Here is an 18,869-nt window from a genome sequence, read left to right on the forward strand (position 1 = left end):
TTGCTGAATAAAAGAATAAAAAAATTTACATTAGTGTTTTATATAAATTGTACATAATTATATAAAAATGCATTAAATAAAACATGTGACTATAAGCTCCTATATAGGTAATTGTGACAAGTTGTATTGGCATGAAAGGGATTGCAAAAAATGTGTGTACATTTACACTGTATGTGACAAGAATTCTGTGTGCTACTGCCCACATAAATAACACTGATTTTTTTTATCTTTTTATCCTTATTTAGACCAGTCTCATTTCAGAAGGACTCAAGCATGCAGTATCTCTTAAAAATGTATTTGAGTCAAATGACTCCTCATTTCATGATTTCTCTACAAGTCTTTTCATATCATCAACGGGTTACAACGTTAATAACAGACAAGGACACACGGCAAACATGAGGGCTTAAATGCAGGGGCACCGCGGGCGGACCTGGACCCTGTGGCGCGGGCGGACCTGGACCCTGTGGCGCGGGAGGACCTGGACCCTGTGGCGCGGGCGGACCTGGACCCTGTGGCGCGGGAGGACCTGGACCCTCAGGCGCGGGAAGACCTGGACTCTCAGGAGCCGTGGGCGGCCATGGCGGCAACGGCAGTTCAACAGGCCATGGCGGCAACGGCAGTTCAACAGGCCATGGCGGCAACGGCAGTTCAACAGGCCATGGGGCAACGGCTGTTCAACAGGCCATGGAGGCAACGGCGGTTCAGGGGGCCACAGAGGCGTGGCCTTCGTGGCCTCCATGTACCCCTTGCCCCCCCCCAAAAAAAATTTCTTGGGCAGGACAGCGGGCTCGTGGGCTGGAGCGGGCTCGTGGGCTGGAGCGGGCTCGTGGGCTGGAGCGGGCTCGTGGGCTGGAGCGGGCTCGTGGGCTGGAGCGGGCTCGTGGGCTGGAGCGGGCTCGTGGGCTGGAGCGGGCTCGTGGGCTGGAGCATGGGCGTGGGCTGGAGCATGGGCGTGGGCTGGAGCATGGGCGTGGGCTGGAGCATGGGCGTGGGCTGGAGCATGGGCGTGGGCTGGAGCATGGGCGTGGGCTGGAGCATGGGCGTGGGCTGGAGCATGGGCGTGGGCTGGAGCATGGGCGTGGGCTGGAGCATGGGCGTGGGCTGGAGCATGGGCGTGGGCTGGAGCATGGGCGTGGGCTGGAGCATGGACGTGGGCTGGAGCATGGACGTGGGCTGGAGCATGGACGTGGGCTGGAGCATGGACGTGGGCTGGAGCATGGACGTGGGCTGGAGCATGGACGTGGGCTGGAGCATGGACGTGGGCTGGAGCATGGACGTGGGCTGGACCATGGACGTGGGCTGGACCATGGACGTGGGCTGGACTCGCTGGTGTGGAGGGTTCTGTGGGACAGTGGAGCTCCTCATCCACCGTTCCCACAGTAAAGGCAGAGCCGCCCAACAAAAGGGCCTGGTCTATATATTGGGCCAGGGTAAAATGGATCTTCCCCCCTGGCATCTGTGAGTGGAGCGATTCGTTAAGCCCAAATCTAAAAATGTCCTTGAGGGCCACATCATTAAAATCTACACGGTAGCACAGTCCACAAAACTCCTGTAGTCCTCTATAGGACGCTGGCCTTGACAGAGGCGAAGCATGGCAACTGCTGGGTCCATTGTTGGCGGCCTGTTATTCTGTAACAGTTATTCCACTGAAGGCAAGTTGAAGAACCCAAGTGCAGTTTTATTCCAAAATGTAAACATAAATCTTAACATAAATCAAAAACTTAGTAAAACAACAAACAAAACTTGGCTGTGACAAACTTGAATAAACAAAACAGACTTGACAAGAAACCTCAACACCAACGGGTTACAACGTTAATAACAGACAAGGACACACGGCAAACATGAGGGCTTAAATACACAGACTAATGACAAGACAAGTGACACCTGTGAACAATGAACCAATGACATGACAACACATGAGGGCATGGGAATCACATGACAAAACCAGGAAGTGCATGACAAGACTGTGAACATGACACTAAAACATAACCAAGAACATGATAAACTTAAAACATGAACAAGGAACAATGAACATGAACCGTCACCAAAACACCCTGTGACAGATATTACATATGGTTCAAGGCATTAAGAAATATACTGTATATATATATATATATAATTTAAAAAAAAAAATCTTTGCACCTCAAAAAGAAAAAAAAAACTTTACTTGTATGTTGGTCCTGTTTCCATTTTATTTTAATTTTTTTATTTGATTTAATAAGATTTGAAGTTAATTTCTCATCCCAGGTATATGCTTAAAACAAACAAAAATAGTTTGGGGTAGGTAAGAAGCTTCCTAAGCTCGCCAAAGCTGCATTTATTTGATCAAAAATACACTAAAAACAGTAATATTGTGCATTTTTTTAATAATTACTCGTCTTCAGTGTCACATGATCCTTCTGAAATCATTCTAATATGCTGATTCGCTGCTCAAGAAACATTTCTTATTAACATCAATGTTAAAAACTGTTTTGCTGCTTAATAATTTATACATGTGATACTTTTTCAGGATTCTTTGATGAATAGAAATGTCAAAGAACAGCATTTAGTTGAAATATGTATATTTGGTAACACTTTAGAATAATGGTCCGTCATTAATAGGTAACTATGCAGGAAGTAATGCAGGACTAATGAATAGTACTACATTAACACTTCAGCTACAATTAACTAATATAGAAAAAAAGCTTAACTAACCAGTAAGTAATATCAAATTTAGTAGTACATTGTTAAGTAATCAATACTTACTGAATGAGATTAGCCTCATTAATAACTATTAAAGGTGAACTATGTAGGATTTTTGCAGTAAAATATCCAGAAACCACTAGGCCAGTGTTATATATTTTGTTCAGTTGAGTACTTAGAATATCCCAACTGTTCTAAACTATTTGTAAATCGTGAGAAAATTGCTATTTTAACCAAGGAACCGGGACGTGTGAGGGAGTCGCCTGTCGATTGCGTCATATCTGCGTCACCCTCGGTCTCCGGTTTTATTCAGTGAAACACTTTACTCTCACTGCAGTGTGAACAAGTGTCATAGCAGCCGCCGAGCGAACGTCATAAATTCCTTTTCAACACACTCAGATATATCTAATACGATAAACAGAGTTGCGTTACCTCAGACTCATGACTGGAAAAGAGGAAGTAGCGCCGGCAACCGTGTCATAATAAAAGTCCCGCCAGCGACTATGCCATAATAACAGTCCCGCTCTTCAATCACTCCTGCGGCCTTGCTCAGCTCCACAACACTCGCTCCTGCTCTGCTTCAGACTACAGTAATGTCAATAATCGCATCCATGAACATGATTTCTGCCCGAGTCCTATCCTGACTGTTTTCCACCGGCTGTGAGGTGAAGACCACATGTCCCGAGATTCTGAGCTCAAACGTGCCGTCATCAAACTACGCCTTTGTTTTGAACAGGCGACCTCTAGTGGACGGAAAAGTTACATAGTGTAGCTTTAACAAACTGACAAATTATAAAGAACATTATTGTGTTTCTGAGACGTAATCAATCATCCTTTTTACTCTGAATAAATTCATAAAATGCATCACTAGTTACTCAAGGGTTACCTAGTCACTATGCAGGAACTAGTAGTGATCTGGACCATTAATTTAAAGTGAAAAAGATGTTTTTTTACTTTTAAAATAATGGTCCAGATCATTAGTCCTTGAAGAGTGACTAGGTAATTGAGTAAACTGATGCATTTTATGACTTTATTCATAGTAAAGAAGGACAATCTTCAAGAACTACTAGTGATCTGGACCATTATTTTAAAGTGAAAAAACATAATTTTCACTTTAAAATAATGGTCCAGGTCACTAGAAGTTCCTGCATAGTGACTAGGTAACCCTTGAGTAACTAGTTAATAACTAGTAGTTATTTTATGACCACATTGCGAGTAAAAAAAGACAATTTCTCACATCTCAGACATTAGTCTAATCAGACATTAATGTTGTGATTAGTAATTAATTAGTAATTCTTTATAATTTGTCATAGTTACCTATTAGTTCTTAGTGATGCCAATCCCATTCAGTAATTATTGATTCCCTAATCAGGAACTATCTTAGTCCTAAATTTAATATTACTTACTGATTTAGTTAAGCTTGTTTCTATAGTCACTGAAGTGTTAATGTAGTACAACTCATTAGTCCTGCATTACTTCCTGTTACCTATTAATGACGGACCATTATTCTAAAGTGCTACCGTATATTTTTGTAACAATGTAATAGTTTTTACTGTCACGTTTGATCAATTTAATGCATCCTTGATCAGAGGAGTGAGGTTTACTCGCACAGCAACAAAACTTCTGTTACACTCACCCCCCTAAACCTCACTCCCATCTGGGTCACGGCACCAATGTAACCCCTTCTGTTTGACCCGCCACGCTCCGCTCCAAGCGGGGCTCGAACCCGGGTTCGCCGGCATGAGAGTCGGACGTTCTAACAAGGAGGCTAAAGTATGTTACACTTGCTGAATAAAAGAATAAAAAAATTTACATTAGTGTTTTATATAAATTGTACATAATTATATAAAAATGCATTAAATAAAACATGTGACTATAAGCTCCTATATAGGTAATTGTGACAAGTTGTATTGGCATGAAAGGGATTGCAAAAAATGTGTGTACATTTACACTGTATGTGACAAGAATTCTGTGAGCTACAGCCCACATAAATAACACTGATTTTTTATCTTTTTATCCTTATTTAGACCAGTCTCATTTCAGAAGGACTCAAGCATGCAGTATCTCTTAAAAATGTATTTGAGTCAAATGACTCCTCATTTCATGATTTCTCTACAAGTCTTTTCATATCATCAAAATCCTGTCTGCATCACTGCAGAAACGCTTTTCAGCAGATATACTTAAGACCACCTCCAGTGAGGCAGCCCACCTTAGCTGTAAATTCAGCTGCCCATCACGTGTCACTCACCTGTCAGCTGGTGGTCCGGCTGTTGGGAAACCATAGTGAGTCAATTTGGTGCTCTGTTTGAAGAATAATGTAGTCAGCTTGAGAAAAAAACACTTTTTTCTTTCCAAAATAAAAAAAGACCTCTTGACTGAAGTTCACAACTGTGGCTTTTCTCAACCATATCTGCTGGAAAATTCTGAATTTGAAGAACACAAAAGGATATTTTGCCTGCACTCCCATTTGAACTATCTTTTCACAAGCATCACTGCTCATGTTAGACAGAATTAAATACAGTGTGTCTGTATGATCATGTTTAGATGTAAGCCTCTTTCCCACAGAGCGTTGATCCCATAAAATTGCTAGACATGTCCCGAGATTGATTGCGGGATGGGGACTGTAAGGGACCAAGCAGACGAGGGCAAAGGACACAGGGTTTCCAACCAAAATTATTTATTAAATGCAAAGAAAACCAAATTACAAATTAAATAACTGACTGAAAATACAGTCAGGTCTAGGCTCGTGACAGTAATAAACTAAAAGAACTCAAAAAACTAACAACAGTAATCAAACAAACAAACTAAACAAAGAAAACATGGCCGTTTCAAATGACACACATGGGGAACTTATATACACACAGGACTAGTCCATTAGACATACACAGGGAACATCACAAATATCACTTAGCACAACTACAATAAATAAAGTAATTAACTTCAGAAATAAGAAATGGGCCATAAACAAAATAATGTGCCCAAATAATTAGTCAACAAAATATAAATAGAATTCTAATAAACAAAAACAAACATACAGTCAATCATACACCCCCCAGCTAATTAGCAACATGGATTAGCCCAACTGAACAAAATGGCAGCAACTGACGCCAACCGGTCCTTTATTGGAATGGACCTCCACCGGAGCGCAGTGTCCCAGACGGCGCCAAACCTCCGCTCTTCCCACGTAAGCAACTTAAACTCAAAAGAAATAAACGTTAACAATATACCACTAATAACTGGAAAGTGTGCACCCAACCCAGTCATGTATGGTAAAAGTGTAAATTATAAATAAAGTGGGTAAAATGAACCAAATTTGTGTGTGTCTTTATTATGAAATGTATAGGATGATCTGCAACTAAATATTTAATTCTAAAATGTAATAAAGAACAACCAAAATAACATGTAAACAAACAAAAGGGGAAAAGGCATGTCAGTGTGTGTGGCTTAGTTACCGCCTTGCTGTGTGGCCACGTCGTCGGCCATCACAGGGACCTAGTAACATTGCCGGGATCAGTCCTGCGGTCTGTATGAAAAAGAAGGCAGGATCAATGCCGTAAGGGGTGTGTCGTAGTGATGACACTGAAGCTGAGATTGTTCTCCAGCTTAGTGGAACCATAGACTTTTAAAAAAAAATATGGACGTAGTGTCCGTGACGTCACCTGTAGGTTTCTGAAGAGCCTTTTTTAAGCCTAAAACCGGCCGTTGCCATCTTGGCAGTGCGTCGCAGCCATAGACTGTAAAAAAATATGGACATAGTGTCCGTGACGTCACCCATAGGATTCTGAAGAGCAGTTTTGAAGCGTAAAATAGGGACGAGCTGGCCATCACCATCTTGGCAGCGCATCACTCCCGGGCCCCGGATAATAGAAATTGGGCAAAGAGGCGGGACGTGGGTGGAGCTGAGGTGACGCAATGACTAACAGATAGCAGACAAACCGCTATCCACCTGTCACTCAAAGTGGCCACGCTCTTAACTATGCAGAACTTTAAGGCTTTATATTAGGGCTGTGCGATATTGAAGAAAAATGCGATATGCGATATCCTTGTTAAATAATGCGATATTTGATATGCGATACGATATTGCTTTAAGTGTGTAAAATCTATTTCTTTCCCCAACTGATATCTTCAAGCATAACCGACTGTGTTTGCATGAATACTCATCAAGACAGTCATTTTGACATAACTGTGTGTGTATTTGACAGTTTGAGTGTGTAACAAGACACGAAAAAAAGAACGGTTTGTGCGCACGTTTCGGTGTGTGTGTCAGACAGCAGACAGCGCGAGACTGCAAGGAGTTGTTTTTCGCAAGTTATTGCATTTAATAACTATTTTTAACGTCAAGCAAGTCACATAAGTAACAGTCGTGTGCCCAGTCTATTCTCTGCTATATGCATCAACCTAAAACGTACACTTTTCACAATGTTGAAATAGCCTATTAAAATCATTCAGATATCGCGTGCCCTTGCGATATGCATATTGCGATGTGTACATTTGCTATATTTCGATATTTTCTATATATTGCGCAGCCCTACTTTATATAATGTAAACGAATTAGTTATAAAAAAATTCATCCCTCACAGTTGTCATGAAGGGCAAAATTAGCCGTATAGACCAAAACCACAATTTGTACCGGGCTGTAAACATGTCTTTTTCTGCTGTAAAGTTGGCCATTTTAACATGGAGCTCAATGAGATTCTGCTCCCTTATGGAGCCTGAACTGCAGTTTAAGTCACTTCCATATTGGCTTCAAGAGAAACTGCGGGAGGTTGCCGCTTGGTCACAGCCCATCACTCCCAAATAACTGAAAACGGGACGTGGATGGAGCTGAGGGGCCTGGTTGCTGAAGCCACACCCGCCTAGCCCGACCATAGTGGCAATCCACCTGTCACTCAAGTGTCCACGCCCTTAATTATGCAGAATTTTAAAGCTTAATACAATTTAAACAGATGAGTTATAAAAAAGTTCACCCCCTTTACAGTTGTCATGAAGGGCAAATTTAGCCACAGTATATAGACCTAAAAAAAAATCCACCAGACTGTAAATATATTTTTTTCTGTTGTTAAGTTGGGCATTTTAACATAGCGGAGATACAGATTTGACTCCCTTTTGGAGCCTGCCTCTTGCGGCCAGTCGATGAATTGCAGTTTAAGTCACTTCCTCGTTGGTTTCAAGAGAGACTTTGAGAGGTTGCCGCTTGAGTGGAACAGAATGCAATGTGCTGTTTATGATCGAATCAGAAAAAGAAATGCATGAGCGTGGTTTCTCAAGAGAGAAATCGAAGATCATAAGCAAACTTAAGAAGCTGCGGACAGTGCGGAGACATTACACATCACATCCTGATGTCGCGTGTCTTTACGGGATGTGTGTGGACGCACACACAGATTCCAGAAAATCACTGCAAGTGTGAATGAACCAAAATCAAACGATCCTGGGACAAATCCCGGGACACATTATCAGTGTATTTTCCTGAATTTGTTTATGAAAGAGGCTATACATTCTTTTCCATTTTAAAGCATTAAGCAAATTCTGAGAAACGCAGTTGAAAGTAAATCAGACCGAGCACCAAAACACCCTTGTAGCCAATCAGCAGTACTCACGAGGGGGAGGTCCCTGTGCTGCACATTGTGTTCATGAATTTGGAGGCGGAGCTATCAAGAAAAGGGGTGCAATCCTTTTTTTCGGTAGGGGCATGTTTGGTTGGGTGATTTTCAAATATCAACAGTGTTTCTCAGAAATCGCTTATTGCAATTAGGAATTGATTAAAAATTGTTTGACTTTTATTGTTAGCTGAAATCATAATAGAAATAGCTCAAATGATTTTGTACAATTACTTTTTATAATATTTAGTTTATCATTAAATTGCAAAGGCTGAGGGAAAGAATGTTGTGGATATTAGGAGTTCTATGAACATTTTAGAAGCTTTCTATGGCACAGATTGTGTACGTCCTTGATCATGATCAGTGGTTGTTGAAAGAATTACATCAGATGTAGGCCTATTCATTTTCTGATGCATCATGTAACCTGTTTATTTTTCGGATGCACAAATTACGAATCTATTATCTTCAGATGCCGAGAATGCATCAGTGTTTTTATGAACGCTGAATAATGCAGTGCCAGCATACTCATTTCTCTCCCTATCCAAAACAGCTATTTTCGCTCCATTCCTCCCCCTCATCACCCCTTTTCACTCTCCCTCCGCTTCTTCCTTCACAAAATCATTGGGATTCACTAATAAAGACCTCAGAGACATAATGCAGGAGACATAGCCCCGTTACAGAAATAGATTTATTGCTAATCCATTATGCATAGTGGGTAATGTAACATATCTGATGCACAGGCGCACAGCGGGAGGAAAAAGAGGGTTTAAGTGCATTGAACATTAGACTGGAAAACTGGAGAGCAGAGAAACCCACAGGCATCACAACATGCCACCCTGCAAGTAGATGGGCAGTCCTGGCCTCCAACCACACTTCTATTGCTGCCACTTCATTTCTACTTCTTTCCCTCTCAATAAAAAGGAAAGTTCGCTGAAGGCAAAAAGATACCCTGAGGTGACTCTCAAACCCACATGTAGCCACTAAATGCTAATAGGCACGGAATGATGCCAGGCAGTATGGAAATAGACGTACTGGTGTGAGGCTGTGGGGATGATGCGATTCAGTTCAAAAAATGCTCACGTCATTTCACATTTGTGTCTTTCTTTTTTCTTTATTTGAAAAGGGACAGGGTACATTAATTAAAATTCAAATACATGCAAATGTACTCAAGTTAGCCGAAAGGCTATTTTCATCAGCAGTCCCTTTCCTTAAAAAATACAATAGAGATAAAAAGCATATACAGCTACAATTAAGTAGCACATACAATACACTTACAATGATAAAATCATATCATTAAACTTAAGCTTTGCATGGATATAAAAGTCTCAAACACACAAGAAAACATGATAAGATGTCCTTAGGTTATTTAACGCATATTTCCAGGCTCTGGAAACTCTATTCTGGTTTGTCAATTGCACCATTCAGCAGTCAGATATTTCCTAACATTCGCCGCCGTCCATGGCAATGCTGCATATTGGTCCACTCAACTGGGAACCGAAACTGGAACTACATTCATGTCTCATGTATCACATCACTCTTACAAATTCAACTAGAGCTATCTTGCGTCTGAGTAATCAACTGTAGTAAAAATGACCAAGGAACACTTCCATATAATACTGTAATATTGCCCATGTTCGTCTTGTTGCTCTGCTTTCTTGTTACTTGTTGATTTTTTGTGAAAGCTTTAGGTGAAAAATAATATTAGCTATTCAACATCTACATATTTATTTATTTCCTTTGTTTGGAACTAATTTTAGCAAAAGCTTTATCAACATATTTATTTATTTGGTGAGTCGCTCTGTATTAAGAACTCTGTGTCGGGATCACCCTGTTTCAGCCGGCTAAAGGCCCATTTACACCAAGAACAATATCTATAAAGATATCTGATATTAGCTTCCACACCAACATGCGATAACGTTCTGTGCACTGCAGTTCTTCAGTGGCTTTAAATGCTCAAGCTCTTTAAAGCAGGATGGATTCTTATTGGCTGTCAATGTTTTTATCGTTCATCAGATGGACTTTTTTTGAAAGTGATTCCAATTATATCATTCCTCTGTGCCATTATCATTATAGTTGTGGTGTGGGCTCTGCTATTTTTTTACATTTAGAACTATTTTTAAAACTATATAATTATCGTTATTTTTATAGTTATCACCCTTGGTGTGAATGGGCCTTAATTGTACAGTAATTGTACCCTTTTTTTTTATATTTTCCAGTTCTTTAAAGGCACAATGTGTAAGATTTTAGGATTAAAATATCCAAAAACCAGTAGAACGTGTACATTATCCCAAATGTTTCCAAGAATGTTTAAATCCAGAGAAATAAGCAATTTTAACCAGGACAAAGACCGTGTCAGTGCGTCGCCTATCAATGACATCATACCTGCGTTACCATCGATTTTCCGGTCTTATTTTGTAGAAACCATGGAAACTCCAACAACGCTTTAATATATTATGTTTTATTAGACAGATGAGAAACTGTTTGGATACATTCATCGACAGAAAACTAATCATTCTTATATAGTTCAACACAGTTAGTCTTATTGTTTGAAGGTATCATGAACTGGCTTTTTTTATACTGTTGTCTGAGGTCAACTTGTGACGTTTGCATGATTTTTACATTCAGAAACATGATAATGAATAAGTAATAGGCTATTTTCTGCCTTGGTTTTGAGGCTCTCTGAAAAATGATCGTTTTTATGGGCGTGCCGCACTGAAGACTTGGAAGTAAACGCCCACGGCTAGGATTGGATACGATTTGCATATTTATTGAGTTTCCGCTCCCCTGTCAGTACACGCGAGGAATTGTTTTGAAAGCGTCTAAAACGTTGACAGGGCTCGAAAAATATCTTTATCAAACAAACACAATGATTCATCTCTCATCCACCCGCGATTGATTGGAATGTTATTTCTGTATCATTTCTCCCAAACCTACGCGAACCGTACACACACACACACATGCGCGCGCAAGAAAGATGATAGCCCATCTGAAAAAGACATAACATTAGCCCCGGGACTTTGGGCTTTGCGAGCTGGCATTACAAGTCCGATTCGGATCACGAATTAACCAATAACACCTTCTCCAGCCTGTGACAGCGTGCTATGGTGAGTAGATATCAATAGATATCAAACGATCTGTAACAATGCAATACTATCTATAAAAAAAACATGTTTTAGTCACATAAGTGTGTTGCACCGTTCCAGTCGGATCCAATATAGAAGGAACAGCATTGTGTTTTAATCTCAATTTGTCTGCAAATCCGGTCTCGACCTGTATTAATTGTTTACAATCGATTCCGCTGTGAAATGAAGCGAACAAACGCAATGTCTTACGCACATGAGCTGGAAGCGCCATGTTTATTGCACGGTAGCGTGACCCGTTTAGCTCCACGAGTCAGTGGGCGGGATTGAGGCGGTGCTTCTAAATTCTATGACGTCAGTGGTCGACATATTGTGAAATCTCTCGTTTTCTGGGCCTGGTGTCTATAAAAGCTTTTCTTTGACTAAGAAGGACGTTTCCAGCTCTGAAACTTACAGGATATTCCTATATCACGATTAACTTTCATATACCAAAGGCTCAAAAGAAAGTTGATTTCTCAATTCATCACCCCTTTAAATCTCGTTTTCTTGATTTACAGTGAGTACCATGTTTTACTATGCCTAATATCGATCTAGCTGCAGTGTGCAACAAGTGTCTCATAGTAGCCGCCGAGCGAATGCACAGAGTAGCATTATAACATAACTTTCAACACACTCAAATGTATCTATGATAAAACAGCACTGCGTTTCCCCATATACACATGAGCCAAAGAAAAGGAAGCGTTCGTCTGCGGCATAATAAAAGCTCTCAAGCCGCGTGTCTCTCTTGTCTCTTATTTGCAATCGCTCCAACGGCTTTCAGCCCCACCCTGCTTCATATTACAGTAACGTTAATAAATCTTTAATACATTAGCTCATCCATGAATATGATTCCCGTCGGATTCTTTTCCACTGGCTGTAGAGGTAAAGACAACAACTCCCATGATTCCACGAAATCCAGGGGTCATCAAGCTACGCCTTTGTTTTGAATAAGTGTCTTCTAGCGGCGAACATGATGAACACTATATGTGCACTTTATTCTCAGTTTTATCAGGCATTAATTAAGTATTTTTTTCTGCTTAGGTTTCGTCAGTATGAAGGGAAATGGCAAACATCTGAAAATGCTTTAAGGCAACTGAATCTCAATGACTCATATCATGTTGACTGCAGTGGTTCCTTTAAATGAACTTTACAATAGGGGACATCCACTAAAGTGTTGCCAGCATCATAACAATTACGGTTGATTTATGAGCAACAGAGGGAGATCAATATGTTCTAGTTGACACCTTGGGCACTGGGCCGGTTGAGTGCTATAGATAGGTCTTTGTAAAGCCCTTCACATCACCACCTTACCTCCGCTGCATGTCGCACATGCCCCAAGGTCCTGGTGCCCTTGTCACAAATCCAAAAGAGAGACAGATGGCTGTTAATGGGGGGGACTGAGAGGGTGTGACAGCCATGTCCAACCAAGAGGTGTGTCAGAGACAGGCATGGTTACAGGAATCTATGCCTTGTTTTTTCCACTGGTTGATCCAAGCAGATATTACACTGAATCAGGGAGGGTTAGAGTCATCCATAATCTCTGTTTGGACAGAGAAAGTCCAGAGAGCACGGCTGTGGTATCAAGATAATCGTGTGTCTGTCTTTCACATTGATGACAGATACATTAAGGATCACCAGGCTCGCACGTCCGCTCCATGATCAATGGATATGATTAGATAGATATCTATTCCTGAGTTTGGTTTAGTTCCAAAATGCCAATCAGTGAGGGTTTGAAGGACAGAAAGTCTGTGGTCTGTTGTTTTTAGAAGTGACTTCATTAATTGAGCTAGCAGTCTAAGTGATGACATCACCGCAGCTGCCTACGGATTGATCTGTCAGTTCAGTCATCCATCACACTATACCAGATGAGCAACATCTGAAAATCATATGACGGCCTTGGAAAACACTGATGAAATATTCTGAAAGACTGATGACTGAGAATACAAGACCTAAAAGGGGTCTTAAAGGAATAGTTCACCCAAAAATGAAAAATCTGTCATCATTTACTCACCCTCATGTTTTTCCAAACCTGTATCTATCCTGTTAATGAAGGTACACTCCATATATCCTGATCTTCTACTCTAGAAGCCTATGATTTTGATCAATAAAAGCTTGCTTAACCTAAACCAACAGTTGCCTCGAGGCTGATTAAAATTGAATATGATGGGAATAATTTTAACCACAAAGACTGATAAGATCGTGTCAAAAGTTTAGCAACATCCTGAGCTGAAAACAGTAGATGTGCTAAAAAGAGAAGCATGTGTTATTTGGTTCTGTGTAAAGTACATTTGTCTTTTGAGCTTAGAGGGACATGTGGGCTAGAGCGAAATATCTCAGTGTGAAGCAACGGACTCTCAAGAGTCATATAAACAGGCTTCAAGGGTTTTAAACGGATCCAGTTTAGACCCAGAGACCTACATTAAAAGCAAACATAGAAAGAAAATAAAAGCCACATTTTATAGCTTCATTTAAAACAATTGTCATCTCTGTTGGCCTGCGTAGTATGTTCAAAACCGGATTTACCACAAAAATTAACTGGTTTGTTTTTACCACACATTGGGGGATCGTGTGGGACATGGTCATAATGTAAAAACAACAAATACAGCTTCTTCGAGATCATAAGCAATTACAGAACTTATACTCTCCAAGTCAGTATTACAGTGCGTATAAAATGTATATTCTCTATAGCCCCCAAAAAGCAAATGCGTCATCTAAGGATCACATTGCTTTGACACTATAGAAGGAAATGTGCTCTGTTTGTATTTACACACCTGGAATTGTCTTCAAAGTTGTCCAGTTTAGGAACAAAAGAAACTGGATCAAGAGCCTGTGCTCAAAGTATTCTTGGCAAATGCTCTCTTCTCTTTCTCAGGAATGGGGTGTTGCACATTACACACACATGCTAAAGGAAATATCTCTAGGTTCCACTACGTCATGGCCATCTGCCGAAATCAGATTCTCTCCTCTCTGATCTCACTCTAATGTCAGCACACACAACAACAGAGAAGGAATACTGCAGCTCAGCCCAAGGCATAACACGGTCAGTTTCACCACATCATAAAATGCTGGGTGGGGAAGTATATATATGTTTATGACTGCTTCAACCATACTTTGTAATGAAAAACACATGATACAGCTACTATACTATGTCACTGCAAAATCAAGAGAGACACAGACAGTAAAAAGAAGTTCAGTAATCAAATCAATCATAAATAGTACATTATAAATAGCGAAACATAAATAGTGACTCATAAATAGTGTCTCGAGGTATTTAAGCGCAGACATCTGATCTACTGATATTACATTTGGACCAGACACTAATAGAGGAAGTGCTCACAGAAGTGGGAGGAAATGGAAGGACTGGGAACCGTGTGTAGATAATGAATAAGACATGATGGAACTTGTGGGATTTGAAAGATTGGTAGTCCATCTGAATATGCTTTACTTCTGAGAGCAAGTTTTATTGAAAGATTTAAGACTGCCCTCCGCCTCTGTGACATTCATCCCTGAGGTCATTAATGTCTGATTCGCTGTGACTAAAAGAGGTCTTCAAGAGCCATGTGGGGTTTTAATAGGAATGATTATATCCACAGTGTTGCTGGCATTTGTTTTGAAGATACACTGGTCGGGAATCCATGATGTGCACAGCTCCTTAAATGGAAACGCAACAAATAAACAAACGGACAGCATATAAAAAAAGAGAGATTTATTGTTATTCTTAACCTTTGATTGCTATACACTACCACTCAAAAATCTGGGGTCAGTAAGATGCAGATTAAGAAAAGATTAATACTTTTCTTCAGCAAAGATGCCTTAAAATAAGGTATACAACTTTTTTTTCTTAATTTCAAATGAATGCTGTTCTTTTGAACCATCAAATAATGCTGACAGTAAGTGTTTCTCAGTTTCCACCCGTCACAAATATCAAGCAAAATAAGAAATCAGCATTTTAGAATGATTTCTGAAGGATCATGTGACACTGAAGACTGGAGTAACGGCTGTTGAAAATTCAGCTTTGCCATCACGGGAATAAATCAGCTTTTTAAACATTTTAAAGTAGAAAAGTATTATTTTAAATTATAACCACATTTTACAGTGGTGGCCAAAATTATTAGAACACTTGACAGATCAGAAAATATTGACCTCCATTTGCTTCTAAAACATGATTTAATTTCATAATGTTCATGAAACATGCAGATGGTTGACCAACAAATATCAGATGAAGTGAGACATGCTGTTTTTATCCACTTTTAACTTTAATATGTGATATGTCCACCTTTTGCAGCAATTACAGCGGCACATCTCTCTGGCATTGTGTCAATATATTTCCCCAGAGAAAACTAATGTTATCCCATGCCTTATTGCCTTCTGCAACTGAAGCCAAAGGCTTTCCCTTGAATGTACAATAGATGTGTCCAGTTTATTTTCCAACTCGCCCCAAATGTGCTTGATGGGGTTGAGGTCCGGACTTTGAGGGAGCCAGTCCATCATTTTCTATGTTCCAGCAGATTCCTTCGGACCGCCACAGGTAGTTCCGGCAATAGCTAGAAGAATATTTCGGGTCATTGTCCTCTTGGAAAATAAATCCAGGCCCAATAAGAAAACTCCCAGATGCCAAGTGTTCTAATAATTTTGGCCACCACTGTATAATATTAGTTTTACTGTGCTTTAGATCAAATAAATGTAGCCTTGGTTATAATTTATATATAATATAATATAATATAATATAATATAATATAATATAATATAATATAATATAATATAATATAATATAATATAATATAATATAATATAATATAATATAATATAATTTAATATAATATAATATAATATAATATAATATAATATAATATAATATAATATAATATAATATAATATAATATAATATAATAATATAATATAATATAATATAATATAATATAATATAATATAATATAATATAATATAATATAATATAATATAATATAATAATCAGTAATTGTTTTCAGATAATACCTGTAACAAGCCTTTTCCAAAGTCGTCTACGATACTTGGATTAAGTTTTGTCACTGACAATTTGCCAACCAGACAAATCCATTATTTTTTTTTTTTTTGACAAAACCTTCAAATTGTGCACATTTTGCAATTGACCTATCGGTAAGCCCCGCCCCCCTTAGTTACTGTTGCTAACTCGGACAAACAAACGGAGTTGCTATATCTTACAATGACAGCTGTCAGTGTGAAAACCTTATCCCAAGATGTTTTTGGACACATAATGTAGCGTATATCCCGACCGAATGATGGCCAAACTTTACTGATGGTTTATCAAGTTTATTATGTCCTTTTTCAGTCCAAAAAATCATTGTAAGAGCTGAAAAAACAAAGCATAAGAAGTGCGCATTAACGTCTCATTCACAAACTATCTCTCTCCGTTGCATTACCATTAACATACACAGCAAATTACTCAAAAACACTCACACAACTAACAGTAAGCAAACATATACACAGACCGTATGCCTTTCCGAGGGTGCAGTTAATAACTGGTAAACTTTGTATCTGCAAAACAACTCTGATAAACTGCGTGCAAGCTCTTCCTTTCACTACCTGTAGACTATAAACCCATCAAAATAGGAGTCCTCCTTAGTAGGACAGATAATGTAGACCTTAAACATATCTAAAATTAAATTAATTTACATATAACCAGTTTAATATGGAGAGGCACTGAAATGTAGAAATGTAGCTTTCCTATAGCTCAAACAGTAGAGCGTGGGCTAGCAATGCCAAGGTCATGGGTTCGATTCCCAGGGAAAGCAAGAATTGACAAAAATGTAAAATGTGTACCTTGAATGCAATGTAAGTCGCTTTGGATAAAAGTGTCTGCCAATTGCATAAATGTAAATGTAAATGTAAATGTAGACCTTCGTGTTTTTGACCTACAGTGTTACATGACGTGAGAACTGTTAGTTATTTCAGTTTGTATGTTAGCAGGGACTTTAATCATAACTTAACGAGAGTATGACAAACAAACAGAAAATCCTCTCAGGATCCCTGGAATCAGTGTTACAGTACCTCAGGCACGACATTTTTAGCATTTTTGTAGCATAAACACCATCAAACCAATGAGAGCTTCGGATTTTCCAATGTTTCTCTATGGCGCGGACACCTAAAGATGTCCGAGTTCCGGTCCCAGCGCAACTGATACTCAGCTGCTATTGGCTCATCTGTGTTCGAGGGGAGGGGCTTACCGATAGGTCAATTGTACAAATTTGCATACATACTTGCATAACAGTTTGTTCTAGTTATCTCTGATCTGACCAGAGACACTACCGGTAATACTCTTTGAAAACGGCACTAAGAAATGCAAACATTTTATGTGTTTGACACGCTTAGGGGAAAATCAAGCCTTTTACCACTCAGGTGCACAAGTTTATTTAAGAGGTTAAAGAAAATCAAGTTCAAGTAGTCAAAATCAACCAAACCAAGGTTAAACAAAGAACTGCATTTTAATTTCATCATGAGTGGTTTGTTGTGAGCGAGATACAATGCCCAACCTTTAGAAAGACGTGAGTCATAGAACTCAAAATCTTCCAAAGAGCAAATGTCACAGCCCACTGCAATTCAGACTTGGCTCATTTATGCTACACAGTGTTCTGTCAGTCTGTTATATCGAGAACCTCTCGTTTCAGAGCTCGTTACTGGATACTGCAAATGCTCATACAGGTCACGCAAGCATACTTCCTCATTGTGAAGTTCCTGTTTATCAAAAATATTAAACATGTGACCATTGTAATCTGCCTTGAAAACTAACCGTTACATGCCAACAACCATTGCATGATTAGTATTTTTGTCATTTTCAAAGAGATTCCTTTCAAGCACACTGTGTTCAGCTGGAACATGCCCAATTTTGTAAGCAACCTCTGTGCTAGAACAGGGAAAGGGTTGAATGGGGCATGATTTAATAAGCTAGTTAATTTTTAATTCCAGCTTTCTTTTTATGGTAATCCAATGCATGCCGAAGCAGTTTAGGATTCTTCTGTATTGACATGCTAATGCTGCGCTAACATATATGTGCCCATGTTTTAACATGAGTGTTCGTGAACTGCCCTGCCTTTGTCCAGTCTAATTCAATGTGCCTCATTGAGTCCAAATGTGTACTTCTATTGTGGCCTCCAAGACAAATATGTAGCATCGTGAATGCTCGTCCAGGCCGCCCTCCACCCCCAGTCCAGGCAAACCAACACATAGCACTGGTTCACAAACAATCAAGTGTCCATTGACCAGCCAAGGACAACAGTGTTCTTATGTGCTCGATGGGCGTTTGGACGTACAAGGAGGGTTAGTGTGGCGACATGGTTTGTCATCGCCAGCTGGTATGGTGGGCATGTGAGGACGAAGACGACCCATTGTTCTCGCACAACCAGAACAATTGCACGTTTCAGAGGGCCAACACTGTCTTTGAGGGACAACGCACCCCTCTGATTGCAATGAGGGG

The sequence above is a fragment of the Gobio gobio genome (assembly GCF_949357685.1).
Source record: "Gobio gobio genome assembly, chromosome: 20".
Classification (NCBI taxonomy): domain Eukaryota; kingdom Metazoa; phylum Chordata; class Actinopteri; order Cypriniformes; family Gobionidae; genus Gobio; species Gobio gobio.